At 42.0% G+C, this 15821-nt stretch overlaps 1 protein-coding gene and 1 long non-coding RNA gene across 2 annotated transcripts in view; one reads left to right on the top strand and one right to left on the bottom strand.

The window, feature by feature from the left end:
- LOC106938878 (semaphorin-4C-like) overlaps positions 1–14546 on the bottom strand; it is a 72054-nt gene extending 57508 nt beyond the window's left edge. Inside the window, exons 1-2 of the mRNA XM_015021068.1 lie at positions 14518–14546; positions 4765–4913 (exon numbers count right to left, since the gene is read on the bottom strand). The gene's annotated coding sequence lies outside the window, so the exon portion shown is untranslated. The remainder of the gene's footprint in view (positions 1–4764; positions 4914–14517) is intronic.
- Positions 10816–13265, top strand: LOC106938879 (uncharacterized). Its single transcript, XR_001422711.1, has 2 exons — positions 10816–11326; positions 12965–13265. It is a non-coding gene; the product is annotated as an uncharacterized LOC106938879 (long non-coding RNA).
- Positions 14547–15821: the final 1275 nt, after the last annotated feature.

Raw genomic sequence — 15821 nt, 5'->3', positions numbered from 1 at the left:
AAAAGCCCATCATATCAGTTTGCCGAATCAGCAGTCATCAGCGAAATAAACCTGGCAGATGATGTATACTGTACAGCGCAGACTGATATTTGTTGACAGGAGCAGAAGTGAAAGGTGAGACGAATCAGATGAGAGCAGCGGGCCTGGATGCTCTAAGCCCGGGTCTATTAGAGTCTGATTGCACGCATTAAGAGAGAGAGAGAAAAAGAGCGGAGCGATACGAGAAGCGTTTGCGCGACTCCTTCGGCCAGACTCTGCATTAACCACCGCCTGCTCTCTGCTTTGCTGAACACACAGGCTGATCGATAGCAATAAGTAAGGGGGGGTAGTGTGTGTGGCGGAGGAGGGACTTATAGAAGGACGAGAGGCGAGCAGGAGTGGAAAGAGACTCCAGCTTTACTGGAAGATAAGCCCGGATCGATCGCGAGACAAGGCCTGCGGCCGCTTGGACGGGCAGGACCGAGGAATGCAAGATGTGGCAGATTCACACCCGTTCACCTCATCAGGCCCGGCCGACGGGAACTCTGCGTGTGTTGGTGTGTGCGGATACTCAGACAGCACATGAAAAAGGAAACATGCACAGCTCTGAGGTTTTATTTTCCAGTTACCAGGTCTCAAGGTTTTTAAAAAGTGCTAGTTTCAAAATTGCAAAGAATTTTGCAGCAAAGCGTTCCAACAGTTGAATGTCCTTTCGGACTGGACAGTCAGAAAACTGCTGAAGTAAATGGAGTTTGTATGTAGAGTAAGTATAGTGCAAGGCAGCACTGCCATCCATCAACAGGTTCCTGCACACTGCTGGTCAACTGGCTGACAAAGTCTGCCTCTTGGAAATATCATTGGTTGAAGCATCATCAACAGTCATGTAGTGAAAACTAAAGACATGGACATATCTTCAAACGACGAATATTTGAGAGTATTTAACACTTGAGGCAGTTTCTTTTCACAAACTGAAAAGATGCGTCTTACTGGAGCTAATATTTCTGCTCTAGTACACCAAGAAGATTTCAACTTTGATTTTGTAGCTGTACATCCGGATTGTTCTGTCAGTTCATATTAAAATATTAAAAAAGATATTTTTAAGATGTAGGACTTCCAGTTGGGAGCCACACTCCCAATGAATTAGCAATTAGCTATTAGCTTAGCAGCAAAACAAGAAATCTGAATCAATTAAAGATCTTTGTTTTTGTAACCCTTGAAGAACTGCTGAAGGAGTCAGGAGAGTTTGGTTGTACTTCTTAATTCACGAAATCACAGATTTTGTGGCAGTATAATTATGAAATACTTGCAAGAAAATCTGCAATATTGTGACATTTTGTTACTTGCGACAAATCACTGACTATTTGACATCAATAAAGCGCTGAGGCAGCAGGTAGTACAAGTAATTAATACTGCCACCTGCAGCTGGGAGATGGTAGTCTTTGACATTTAATGTCAAAGACATTAAATCCAATGTCTTTGACCTTTTCTTTTAAGGATAATTTTGAATAAACTTCCAGTTATCATTAGAAAAAATTTAAATTTTTGCAATAAAATGGAGGGTACCCATTTTTGCAATTAGGCATCTGGAATGTAGAGGGGCCACATAAACAGCTATGGCGGGCTAGAGTTGGCCCCCGGGCCTTGAGTTTGAAGGAACTACACATCCACTCTAGCCTGCGAATGTTTAGTGAGTGCGACTGGGGAGAGGGAAGTCGGGGATTCCTCTCCAATAGACACCTGATCCCAGATTAGATTAGGACAAAATAACATCAGATGATGTAAAAAATGAAATGTTTTGGTAATTGGGGGCAGAAATGAATGCAAACGAGAGATTTACCTCACAGGGCAAGCACGAGAAACAAACAGAAAAATGCTGGCTCTGCATTAACACAATGAACTGAAAATAAAAAAAAAACAGTAAATGGAGTCGCCTTTTATTGTTTTGCTTTAATGTAATCAGCTTGTAGTTCATGTACTATATATGTCAGCATGCTTACAGTGAATTAACACTGCTGCTGCTGCTGCTGCTGGGCGGATGGATGCTCGCATTTAGAAGCAACGCATTTATCAGAGCCTCCCTGACACCTGCCACGCTGCCGTGATAACCTGCATCTCTATCTGTCTCGCTTCTTTCCTCCCGCCTCCCTCGATCTCTCTCTTGATCTCCATGCCTTCGCTGTCACCCTCTCCTCCCCTCCAATGTTTCACCCCCGCACACACACACACATCCCGATGAGCTCCCAGCTCATGTGAGATGGCACCCTGTCAGAGGAAAACCATTTATGATCAGCAACCAATATCCTCCCAGAGATAAACACGCTCTCAGAGATAGAACCGGAATTATTAGAGAGAAGAAGGGATAAGTGTGGAAGAGAAGCACACACTCGGAGGAAAAAAGTCGAGAGAGAAGGGAAGAAGAATGCAGCCCGGAGCTGTTTTTTCACAGCTTTGTGACTTCGAGTGTGTGTTTGCGTGTGTGTGTGTGTGTGTGTGTCGTTCTGCCGTTGTCACCAAACATGCGGGTGTTTGTCTGCACGTCCCTCTTCACTTTGGCACGTCTCAGTATTCTCTACACATTCGCCGGCATACAAATGACTTTTTTTATCAGAGGCAATTTACTTCAGTCTGCTGGAGCTCCCGGTCGCTCGATCAGGCAGACAACTAATCGTACATGAGAGAGCGCTTCATCACACACTTCAACAAAAAAAACAAAAAAAAAGAGGGGAGCTACCCACAAACTAACACACCGAGAGACAAAACGGTGGTGGTGTTTTTTTTTTTTGTTTTTTTTTTTGCTGTGATAGAGCGCATATTTTCGGGTCGGAAGGTAAAAGTAACACAACGGGAGATTTGAAGGGGAGCGGCAAAAGCTAAAGAGGCGGATTAGCAGCTAGTCACAAATAATCCTCATCAAATATGAAGCCTGACCGGCCATTCAGATTTTGGCCGATAGCCAAAAGAAAGTCGCTGAGTTGACAACATTGGGGCGACTATTGTTAACTGCAAACGTCCAGACATGAGCTGGTGGGCCGCTCTGTCAGTCAGTTTCTTTATTTGTCTGACAGCAGGGAAACAGAGGACTTGATTTTTAAACCTTTCCTGAAGTCGATAAAATCGGGGAATAAAATCCATCACAGAACTTCAACAATTAAGGAATTCAGCCCCAATAAATTAGTGCGTTTTACTGTGGAATATCATCTCCGCTGTTCGGACTTTGAGCTGTTAGCATGTCATAACAATGGGCCAGACTTGAGAAATGTCTTACAGAGGCTGTAGCCCAGGGCCCCATTTCTTTTGGGCGTGGGAAAGATTTTTTTTTTCTCTTCTATTTTTGAATGAATGCTTTGCAAACATTGTGCTTCGTATTAAACTCATAAGCCCAAATAAAGTGAGTTGTTTTAATATTTTGGGATTTTTACCAATATAAATAATATTCAATTATTTACATTTTTTGTAAACAAAATGGGGGTAATTAGCAACATATGACTGTAAAACTTATAATTACAACCTTAATTCACTTAACTAGGATTAGAAACTTGTAATTACCACTTTAGGACTCATATGTACAACTTTGATTTTGTAATTACAACTTTAAGAACTTGTAATTACACTTACATTTTGTAATTATGGCATTAAAATCTTGTAATTATGTATTTAGAACTTGTATTTGTGACTTTTATTCTTGTAATCGTGACTGCCTGTTCGACATTTTCTTTCAAAAACATAGAAAAAGTCACTTCCATAAGATCAAAGACAGAGATGTAAGAATACACTCCACACGATAATGCAGTTGTAAAGTAATACAACTGGGGAAAGTTGAAGTCCTGTAAATGATTTTGCCAGGCGCTGCACTGTTTGTGATTGGCTGAACCAAACCGGCTCAGAGTCCAGGACACATCAATCTCACTCTTTATTAGAAGCCGAGGGCCAAAATGAAATCTTTAACCATTCCAAGGGCCACTTTACACCAGAAAGTAATCAGAAACAGTGAGAGCGGTGCTACATTTTCATTTGCACCGAAATCATTTGCACCCCCCCGCGCCGCATTACGGGAGCTTCAACAGTCAGAAATCACAGAATATGAACCGCACCGAAAACTGTAACAAATGACTTCTGGGCACATTCCGATTTCACCTTTGGATCATGATAGAGAGCGTGCCAACTTTTATTTACAGCAAACCCAAACTTTGATTTAGTGCCTCGGATTATGTTGTGGTCTTACAGGTGAAATAAGAAAGAGGGCGATGGGGAGGGAGAGAAGGAGGGGGGACCACCTTTCTCTTCTAATCACTAAAACTCTGAGAATCAGAAGTGAGCAGCCAGAATCCCCCCCACACACCTGCACACACACACCTGCATGCACACCTTCCTACCCAATAACCTTCAGCATCATTCCTAACAAAACACTCTGAAATCTGAAATCCAATATCTGACCCGAATCCAACCTCCCTCTCCCTTTTTGGGTCCCGTCTTTTTCCCCTCTTATCTCATGAAAGGCTCGTTGTAGATCTCTGCTCGCTCTTTGTTTCGTTGCAGATTCATTTCTTTTTTGGAGTTCCTGAAAATGACTATAATTTTCGCATCTCTATTTGACTGCCTCCCTCTCCCCCCTCCTCATATTCACTTTCTTACATCTTCCTCTCTGTCATGTTGAATGGCCCCCAGCATCCCCTCCTCCCTGGGCTGTTTGCTGAGGAAGGTTTCAGAGGAGAGAAGAAAACATGTTTCTGTTTCTCTTCTCCTCCCTTTGTTCTGTTGTTTTTTTTGCCTTTCTTCTTTTCTTACTTGTTTTTCGCCTCCTCCCTCGTGCGCCTCCGTGCTTTCCTTTGAATCTCCTCTCGGTTGTTTTTTCTCTCTTTTTTTGTGTTCGCCGCAGAGTTCTTCTTCGTGAATGTTGAACAGCGACGCTCGACTCAGACGAAGGTCACATTGGCCTGCAGGAGACAAAAGAAGAGAAAACAGGTTGCAGATGATGAGTGACGCTTGTTCGCATGGAAGGTGAGACTGACAGGGCATCTTTAAGTGCTCTGATGTCCAAAAAAAAGGCATTTATATAAGAAAAACAAAGATTCAGTTTGGATAAATCTATAATTCAGAGATATTAAAACCTCTGATCCATCCAAAACTTTGAACAGGACGTCTAAAATCTCCCAAAACTGCATTTGAATATCTATTCCTGTAACCATGGCAATGAAGATCAGCTTTTTATCCCACTACCGCAAGCCTAAAGTCAACCTTTGTTCTCGCCGTCACCAAAATGTAACCTTGACTGCACGTTTACAATGCTGGGCGACGATGAAGTGCAGTTTCTAAAGTAACATTGGAGCCATTCTTCTGTGCTTTGCGATTCTCCCAACATTAATCCTTTGAGGGGCTTTTCAAACTGAAGAGATGCTGAAATTGCGATCAAGGCGCCAGTCCTTTTGATAAACTGGAAGATGATTGTTCTTTAAAGTCGCTCCAGCACTGCTTTCGTCTGCGACTGCGATAAACGGGGAATAACAGGTCGCACAAAAAGACCACACTTTTTTCATATTTAGTTTGTTTTTCTTCTTTTATTTTGGTTGTGTTATTTTCCCAACAATATAACTGTCATGACCGGTGGTGGTGAGTGGTGAGAGAGACGCAGGCTGGCCCAGGATGTCATAAAGAAGTAGGTTTAATGACGAATAATCCACAAATTAACAGAATCCAACACACAGGTTGCACAGGGAGCAACGGGGAAGACAGAGCGTGCAGCGAAACAGACAGCCTTAACAGAGACGCACACACGATGAGGACCCTACAAAGGACAGAGACAACAGGTGGGGTTAAATACACAGGGAAGGTAATCAGGGAACTGGACACAGCTGGGAGCAATCAACAGGGAAGACACAGAGTCACAGGGGAAACAGAACTAAATAAACACAGAAAAAACCTCAAAATACACAGAAAACACAGATCGTCACAATAACTTGCAAGAAAAAAGAAAGGTGTAACAGCTTGTTTGATTGTTTACAAATGCAATTTAAGATATCAATCCACAGTTTTATGCTGGGTTTTTTTTCTAAATATGACGTGATAAAAAAATCTTACAACAAAATGCATTAAACTCATCAGATACGCACTTTTGTCTTTAGAAATCAGATCTGCCATGTTTTAAGTCGCAGGAATTAACCGGAACGTCAGATATGATTCGTGAAACTAAGCGTTTTCCATCTAAAATGGCTGCCATCAGCTGCAGCAAGAAACAGTTTTATGATGTTTTTTTTTTAAAACTTCTGACGTTTGTATTAAATCTCACATAACGCAGCTACTACACACACTTATTTAATAAAAACTTTTCTACAATGTTTTTATTTTTAAAACGGACAAAAAGTAAGTTGATTAGCTTTGTTAGCATTGTTTTCCGAATATCACATAACGTTTGGCAACAGACGTAATATATATATATATATTTATTTTGTAAAGATTTGCACTTACCTATGATCAGGGGTCCCGCCAGGAATCATGGGACCCCTGACAAAAAATTAGTTTGGGCCCCTCCCGCGCAATTTTTTGAGCCATTCTTCTGTGCACATCACAATTCTAAAGACCTGCATCTGCCTTGCTTTCTGTGGTTCAGTACTAATAATTAGCACAATATTTACTGCTCATGAATTATATTTACTGCTCATGAACGTGGGTTAGAGCTGGTGCTGACTGACTCATCTGTGGTTAAGTGGTAAAAGGTACAGGGACAAGTTAAATATATGAATATGTTGGTAATTTCTTTCCTTAATTCATTATATTCTAATGAAAAGGAGGCAAACAGTAGTTTGTAGCTAAGCTAACTATGCTAAATGGTTGATAATCTCACACAGTCTACTCACCTCTCTTGGAGAAAAACTGGGTTATAAATTAACACTTTTGTCTTTTTCTCTCTCTCATTTTTTTTTTAAACCTGCTTTTATAACTTTTCTTAGCAGCATAGGAACTGCTACAATCGTTCGTGTCTTCCACTGTCTGCTGCTCACAGCGTCACTCTGACGCGCTCCAAGCAGGAACGAGCCATTTAACGCAGATAGGGGGGTTCAGGGCAAATATGGATGTGTGTTTTTTGGTCTGGGAGTGGGAACATTCAATTTTTACTGCTAAAAACAATCTTTGAAAATACAATATGATTAATTTTGTAATTGACAGGACCCTGATTTTTTTTATTTATTTTTTTTATTTCTATTAACAAAAAATAAATAATTAAATTGTGGAGGGCCCCCTGCTGCCTATGATAGATGGGGAAAAAAAAGTTAGCTAGCTAGCATGTCTTTTACATTTGCAGCTAGTTATCTGAAGCTATCACCTTTGCTAGCTAATCAAACTTTTAAACTTTTTACAGCTTTATTAGCAAAGAGGATGAACAAAATCTAAAAGGTTGGTGGACAGTGTCCTCTAAATTGTAGTTTTTAGCAACATGTCTGTTTTTTACAAAACGCAAGTTTGGCGCCGGCGATTCCTTCCGAAGGCACGACGAGATTCCCCATCAACAGAAACGGCTAACTGATCCCAATCAGAGCGCCGAGGGCCCGGCAGAAGCTGTCAGTAACACATGGGCCGGATGGAGGAGCACAGAGTGAGCCCACAAAGGCAGCGCCGAATCCTCTGACACCGTCATACTTCATCCTCCGCTGTAATAAACCAGACACTGGAAACGCACAGAGCCTCTGGTCAGTGTTTCACTTTATCGACTGTGAAAGCTGTGTGATGTTAATCAAACTTCATTGATTCAAGCACGCTCACCCTTCACTCAAACACGCGTGCCCACTCAAACTAAAATATGCAACAAAAACCTTGGCATAATTTCAACTCAACAATAAAAAGCTTTTAGAGACTTGTTTTTTTTTAGGGGTTTTAAGTGAAAAACTTGAAAACCTTGTGAATACAATCAGAAAGACATTTTAAAAGTCAAGACAACTATTTTTCAAGCTATAAATTTAATCCTTTTATGCAACCCTGTAAGCTTTAAAAAGAAAAAAAAAGTCGATTTAGTATCACTTGTGGAAGAATCTGCTCCATCTAGGAAGGTTAATTTAATCCTTTCTGGCTTTCACTGGCTGGTGAAGATCTCTTCTTACTTTTACATCCTTTACTAAAGTACATCAAAGTCCCCAGATAACCCCCCCACCCCTGTCCTAAAGGCTGTTACGCAAAAGTCTAAAACTCTCTTTGACAGCAGGTCCTTAAAAATACAGTTAGGTCATCTTCTGGAAAGTGAATTTCAGCTTAATGTGGAACCTCGTGCTTCTGAGTAAGTCACCATATTAGGACACGTGTAAGCATGTGCGTGTGCTGGCAGCGTCTGGTAGACTGTTTAACCCCTGCGATGAGTCCCAGCGCGTCTGCCGAAGCCGAAACGGCAGCAGGAACAAGAAGTACGCTTAGAGAAGGAGGTGAGGGAGAGAAATATGTGTCCAAAATGAAATACGTGGCTGCTGTCAGCGCTTCGGTTACCTATCGAGTTGGATGAAGTCATACACGAGTATGTGACAGCCCAGCAGCGCTCTGGTGGATTTTTCAGAAATAAGTAAGTCATCCAGACCTCAACTTTCCATTGGCTTTCTCCAGAACGGAGCAGCAGCCAAAAAGCTCTGCACACCGCCTCTAAAAACACATAAATATGCGCAGGCATCCACACAGCACGCATGTGGGGAAGGAGTCACAAACACAGGCCTTCTGCAGCTTTCATCAACTTAAATTTAAGACTTTTAAAGACCCTTTTAAGACCATTACGGATAAAATCTAAGACATACATCGCAACAAATGTAATATAGATACATAAATATGTATTTATATTTATACTGTAAACATCTGCACTTACCTATGAAACAAAAAAACTTATATAGCTGGCATGTCTATCGCCTTTGCATCCAAAATGAACGAGGTACTAGCAGCTAGTTACCTATAGCTATCGCCTTTGCTAGTTACCTATAGCTATCACCTTAGCAAACTTGGTTGCTAGCAAACCAAGTTGTACTAGCAGCTGATACCCATAGCTATGACCTGGAAAGTGAATTTCAACTTAATGTGGAACCTCATGCTTCTAAGTCACCATATTAGGACACGTCTACACTAGTTAACACACTAGCAAAGTTGTATTAACATCTAGTTACCTGCAGCTATCACCTGTGCTAGCTAACAAGCTAGCAGCTAGTTACCTGTAGCTATCACCAACTGAACTAATCTGAAAAATTTCAAGTTGATGATGCAAAACTAGCTTGTATGTTGTTGTGCAGCCTGTGGTCAGAGAAGGTAGATTGGTGGGTTTTATCCATTTATTGACTTTTGGAGAACTACCTGCCTCATAGCAGTTTCCTTGTGGAGGGACGCAGCCCCTGCAAGAAGTGAGCGTGGGGGAAGATGTTATTTCACACATGAGGTGTCAGGAATACCTATACGGCCCACCGCTGCAGAGCACGTCATACACAAAAATAGAGGTATGTTGAAAATTCCTGAGGAAATAAACTTCATTTTAAGTTTAGAAAATTTAACTGACATCTTTTAAGATTGAAGCCTTCTAATTTAACCTATTGTACAACTTTTGAGATATACACAAAGTTTGGAGTCCTGTTGCTCAGAGTTAAACCTAACTATTTTTTTGTCAATTTCAAAGTCAGTGAATGCCTCATCACCAATATACACAGTAAAATGCCAGTGTCGCATTAACATCCAAAGGTGTTTATATTGGGTGTTAATGCAACACTGGCATTTTATTGTGTACATATTAACAACCAGTTATTAACCATTCAATATCTTCAGGCTCAAGTCTACTATGTACTGCCAAAACAATACTTAAAGAAAAGAGAAACAGGAATTAACATAAATGCTCCACAGGTCTGGAACAAACATCCACAAAATTGATGATTTTGATGATATCATGTGACAAAATGTTATGTTTATTGCTGCTTGATTTACCGTTGTCTGATTTACCGTGACTGTGAGATATTTTTAATATATGAAGCACTTTGAACTAGTTACCTGCAACTATCACCTGTGCTAGCTAACAAGCTAGCAGCTAGTTACCTGTAGTTGCAACTGCCTTGTCTCACAAAGCGCAATTAGCATGTCTGTGTGCGACTCAAACTTTTGCCTAACAGAAAAGTCCTGCGGGGAAAAATAAAACCCGCAGTAAATATGAGATTAGTCTCTCATATTCAATGTGAGACCTGTACTATTTTAAGACATGCTATTAAAATATTGCAGGCCAAATTAAATGTTTTTTTTTTAAATTACTTTATGACATTTTAAATGGTAAATGGCCTGTACTTGTTTATCAAGTATGAGAGAATCCCAAAGCGGTTCACACAACATCCAGTCATTCATATGTTAAGGCCTTAATTTTAGATACATAGGACTAATGTAAGCATGTGTGTGTGGCCATCCTGAAATAGACAGGCGGGGTGGGGGGAAGAGGGATAACGAATGAGCGGCAGAAGGGCCTGGTTAAAAAGCAGGACACCTGCACACACACACACACACACACACACACACACACACACACACACACACACACACACACATTTGTCTGGCTATCTTTGTGGGGACTTTCCATTGACTTCCATTCATTTCTACAGCCTAAACCTTACCTTTACCCTTTTCCTAACCCTAACCATCACATACCTAACCCTAACCCTATCCAAAACTCAATTCATACCTTAGCCCTAACTCTGACCCCTGACCCAAAAACCGGGTTTCCCCTTGTGGGGACCAGGCACTGGTCCCCACAAGGAGCAATTGGTCCCCACAACATAGTATATGTCAGGAAAATCATCCCCACAAGGTATTACAAACAAACGCGCACGCACGCACGCACACACACACACACACACACACCTCCAGCTGCTGGCTGCCTGCGTGTTTGACAGGCGGCGCGCTGAGTGGCTGTGTGGACGCCAGCCAAACGCTCGCGAATCACCAATGACTAACTGTGCAAAGCGGAACTCTCTAAGCTAATCACCTGCATGCTCATTGTAAACAAATACTGTAAATTGAGAGTGGATGCGTCGCACAGCCACACTCAGCTCCCCGCACCTGAATCCGCGTTGTCGAGTTTGTGCAGTCGTTATGCGCAGCCCTCTCTATCAAGCCCAATTGTTGAAGCCCGGCGCCTTTAATTGCCTTACAGCAAATTTGACATTGTCCACACTGACTGCACTCTGATGAGAGGAAGAAAAGCGGAGCGGCGCTGGATCCACCACTTCCTCCAATCAGCAAAAGACGAGAGGCACCCCGAAGCCACGCTCTGTTTGATCGCCCGCGCAAGGCAACAAGCCACGCAACGCAACGGGGACGCTAATCTCACGCAAAGACGGGCCTCTGAGTGCATGCCAGCCTGGTAAGACCGAGCATGAATGCTTTGCGTGCCGGGCGGTGGAGGCTCTAATCAGTGGCACAATTGGAAGAGGCATGCTGCAATAAAGTCCAGCAAAACGCCTGCCAGTCTCATTTAGAGGCAAACAGTCTTCCAAGATCCGACTGAAGAAACACACACACACACACACACAGGCGCGTACAGTAGAGGGGAACACACTCCATCTCGGTGAACATCTGGTGGAGGTCAGCCGGCTGCCAGCAGCCTCCGCTGGCCGCACAAAGCAAAAATGAGAACCGGGAGATGAAAAAGATCTCGAGGCTCAAAAGCTGGACTTCAGAATGGATATTTCCTCCAGAGTGATTGGACTGTAAGTGCAGCTTATCATTCACGCGTCGCAATTTACAGGCTAAAATTAGGGTGGTCCTCATTTGCCGAGGCCGTTATCAGCATGACTGGCTGACAGAGTCGATTCATACCGACATCCCTCCGGGGACTTGTCAATAGTCAGCTGAAGGAAGTATCAGTTATTCATTGCGGACCAGACACGACTGATGAACAGCAGACAGCGCAGCATTTGTCTTCTTCCCGCTCCGCTCCGTATGGGACATGTTATGTCTGCTCGGTTGCTATTCCTGGTCGAAGACAGACAGACTCGTGTCCATGTTTTGCCACGTTACACCCAGTGACTGCAATACATTTTTATGGGGATTTGATGTAATAGACTAAAAACAAAGTGGTAGCAACTTGTGAAGAGAAGACGAGTAATATTTTTGCAAGTAAAAGTTTAAAAAGTCTGTTGGGAATTTATTTTCAATAGTTTGTAGAACCAACTTTTATTGCAATTACTAGGCTGAAAGATGTCATTGACTTTTTTTTTTCCATTTGTTCTGCTGCCCTTTGAACAGCCTGTTTCCCTTCCTCGCCTTTGGTGGCTCTACACCAAAAATCACTGAAGGAAACGACACCAAAACCTCTGTAGGAGCCATGAGCGCAACTTCTTTCTTCACAAAATGTAAATAAAAATGGAGTGGAGTCAGATTTTAGTGATTTTAGGATTTCTCTTTTGTCTTTGACAAAAGGCTACGAACCATTTCTTGAATCTAACGCTAGCCTCTCAAGTTTGTTTTGATTGTTTTTACCCAGAATCCTCTAGGCTGCTGAAGTCTGCATCCAGCTCAAGTTTTTAGGAGAACCAGAGTTTACTTTTTTTGGTCCACATCAGAGTTTGATTCACATCTCACCAAACAAACTGGACTTTCTAGGCAAACAAACTAGATTTCGGTTAAAGAAGACTAGAGAGCTTTGATGTGAATGTGCCCTTAATTAGGCCAAAATAACATCAATTCTTGATACAATATCAGGAATAGTTACATTTGCAACAACCAGGTTGGTTTGGATACCAACCAAAAATCATTTGAAATTGGTAGATTTTTTTAGGCTATTTTTGTCTAATATTAAAATTATTTGATGATCTGAAATGTAAGCTTAACAACAAAAAAAGTGTAAATACAAAGAAACCTGTGAGTGAAATATTTATTTGCTGCATTGTTTTCTAGAACTTAAGACATTAAAGTATCAAACAAAACAGGACAAAGAAAAATGTCGAGCTGCTTGAAAGTGATGCAAAGCAACCTCTTCTTTTTCTCTCTCTCCCTTTAGATCATCCTTCAGACGATGAATCCATGATGCCAACCACTTTTTGGAGTTCAAAACAAAAGTAAACCTCCTGCCGATTCTGTTTTACGACAACATTACCAGCAACAAAGAAGAGGATGGACTCCTCCAGCTCTAGACTTTGTATCTCTGGCCCACAACACAGATGCTATCACAGCCTCTGGCACCGCAGCCAGTTATTCGTATCCACTGAGTTTCTGGCACGAGGCGTACGATTGGTTTCGAGTCCTATTGTCTCCGCGAAATAATAATGATAATAAAAAAAATGTTGGTGTTGACAGAGAAAGAAAGTGATTGTGATTTTAATTTTTTTCCTTCTTCTCCTGTGAAGTAGGACTCTTTTACTATCATCCACTCATTTCCTGTGTGAAGAGAAGAGCCTGCGTCATTGCTTCTGGCATCTGATATTGGCTGGAGCCGAGGAGCCGTGATTATTATTCTCGCTGTGCCAGAACCCACGGGAGACCCGGTGGACACAAAATACCGAGCAGCACCTGGTGTGCCAGCTAAACTGAAGAAGAGACGCACGGGTGAAGAAAAGAAAAGGAAAAAAAAAAAACGTTTCCTCACATTCACCCACTGCACAGATGTGATTGCTTTGTATTAGGGCCAAATGAAAGTGAAATGGGACGGAATCTTACTATGATGCCGGAAGGGTTGTTTCTCTTAAAACAAGTGTGTTTTCTAAGGGAAAGCTGTGTAAAAATGAGTCTCTGGGCTGAGAGGTGGGACGCCTATGTGGTTGTTTGTGTATGTGTGTTTTTAGAAACATCGGTTTCCATAAGTAGGAGGATGAGGCAGCAAAGCACCGGCTCCGGCCTCAGACCCTTTTGCAATATTGCCCTGGGCGGTTGGGAGATCCGTCCCAATATTTGTCTCATAAAGAGCAAAGCCAAACAAATCTCTCCGGCTGCGGTACCCTGTGATAAAACCCATCGTCTTACACACACACACACACACACACACACACACACACACACACACACACACACACACGGGTCTTTTTCCTGGATCACCTCCACTCCTGGACTTTAGCTTTTCCCTCTGCATGCACTTTAGCACGGTCAGATCAAGACTCAAATTTGAAATCTGTGTGGGCAACGCTGTGCGTCATTTTCATGCAGAGCACTCAAAAAAATAGGCTAAAAAGGCTTTCGGATGAACCAGCATCGGTTCTCACAAGCTGCGTTTCCTTTACACACATGCGCAAAACTCTGTCGATTTTCCACTAATATCAAACAACCCCGCAATTACACAACTGCAGTGTTTCCTTTAAATGAGAAATGAAATTAAAATCACATGTGAATAAGTTTGCTCACGCGATGTCATTAAAAATCCTCCTCCTACCACTTGCTGTTCATCTTCTTTGTCGTTTTTGCCAGTAGTAATGTCCGGTTGCTGATCATGTGACTCGTGATGCAAAAAAAAAAAAAAAGGGTTTCCATTGCAGTTTTGCTTATAAGGTATTAGAACTTACAACTTGTTAGTTTTGTCTGGTGTCTTGCACAAAAAACACTTGGTAAGAGTTTTGTGCTTACCGACTGCTCATGCTGCTCCGCAAGTCCCCACTTCCAAAATATCCATAATATTCATTTAAATAAAGGAATAGAGAAAAAAAGATTAAAGTGCTGAAAAGCCACTGAAAGCACAGATGAAAGTTTTGGAGGAACTTGGATCATCATGTAAGATATGAACCTGAATAATTTGATGTATCATCAGCAGCACCTACACAGACGCTGCAGGCGTCTCAGTGCTTTTCTGCCTCTCATCTCAGTTGAGGGAAAACATCTTTATAATCAGACAGACCTTAATATTCACAGGTGAAAAAAAAAAAAAGAACTCAAAGCAAGAAGTTGGTTTTCTTCTTTTTAATTCCGCAGCGTTTTGGCTGCGCCCTCAGGAGACGAAGGAGTTCTTTACACCTCCCTGAAGGAGGCCTTCGCCTAATACGGGCAGGAGGTGAGGGTCATTTCAGCTCCTGCGTGGGCCCTGCAAAGAACAACCAGCGCCTGTCGCCGAATGAGCAAGCTGGAGGGGGGGGGAAAGAAAAACAAGAACCGCCTGTGAGCGCAGCCTGTCATTTCACAGACTCATTCAAGGTCAAAGTGACTGTGATTTTTCTTCCTCTCCTCCTGTATAATAACCAGAGGCAGGGATATCCTGTTTCATTAGCTTTCCGCGCACACACACGCCGTGCTCCCGCTGTCTGTCCGACTAAACGCGGGCGGCCGAGGGTCAGCGCTGCAGCTGAAACAGCAAAGAAGCAGAAAGCTCCACATGGCTGGAGGATTACTGATGGAAGGAGGGGTGTGTGTGTGCGTGTGTGTGTGTGTGTGGTGGTAATAAAAGACCTAATGTACACTATTGGTTCATCTACCTACATGAATGTGTTGTTGCCACATGGTGAACTGCGTCACGTCAAGTTGTTGTGCATCATAACTAGAGATACACCAATCCAATATTAATATCGTGTATCAGTCCGATATTGAAAAAATATTCTAGATCGGGTATCGGCAATAATGTGCCCGATCCATAATCTATACAGTCTGATTCTATGCTTGGTGCTCTGAGCGACATCATGCTTTATTATTCATTTGACATTATAGTTAGAATTCATAATTGGACTTTCTGAACCATTTGAAAGAAAGTTTCTTGCTGTTTATTTGACCAACACAGTCAACCTGTTTTTGTCAGTTTTAATTTCTTTATTTAGTTTTAGCTTTAATTACTTCTTTTACCTTTTCATGATAATTGTGTTGTACTTTCCCTGTTTTCTATTTGTATAAAAACTTAGCTTTTTGAATAATTCAGGAGCATTTACAGAAATGTCAGTAGAGCCGCA

This window comes from Poecilia latipinna, unplaced genomic scaffold (assembly GCF_001443285.1).
Source record: "Poecilia latipinna isolate Pla-1442-1.1 unplaced genomic scaffold, P_latipinna-1.0 Scaffold2719, whole genome shotgun sequence".
In the NCBI taxonomy this organism is placed as follows: Eukaryota; Metazoa; Chordata; class Actinopteri; order Cyprinodontiformes; family Poeciliidae; genus Poecilia; species Poecilia latipinna.
The sequence above is the reverse complement of the archived record's forward strand: the minus strand, read 5'-3'. Positions and strand labels throughout refer to the sequence as shown.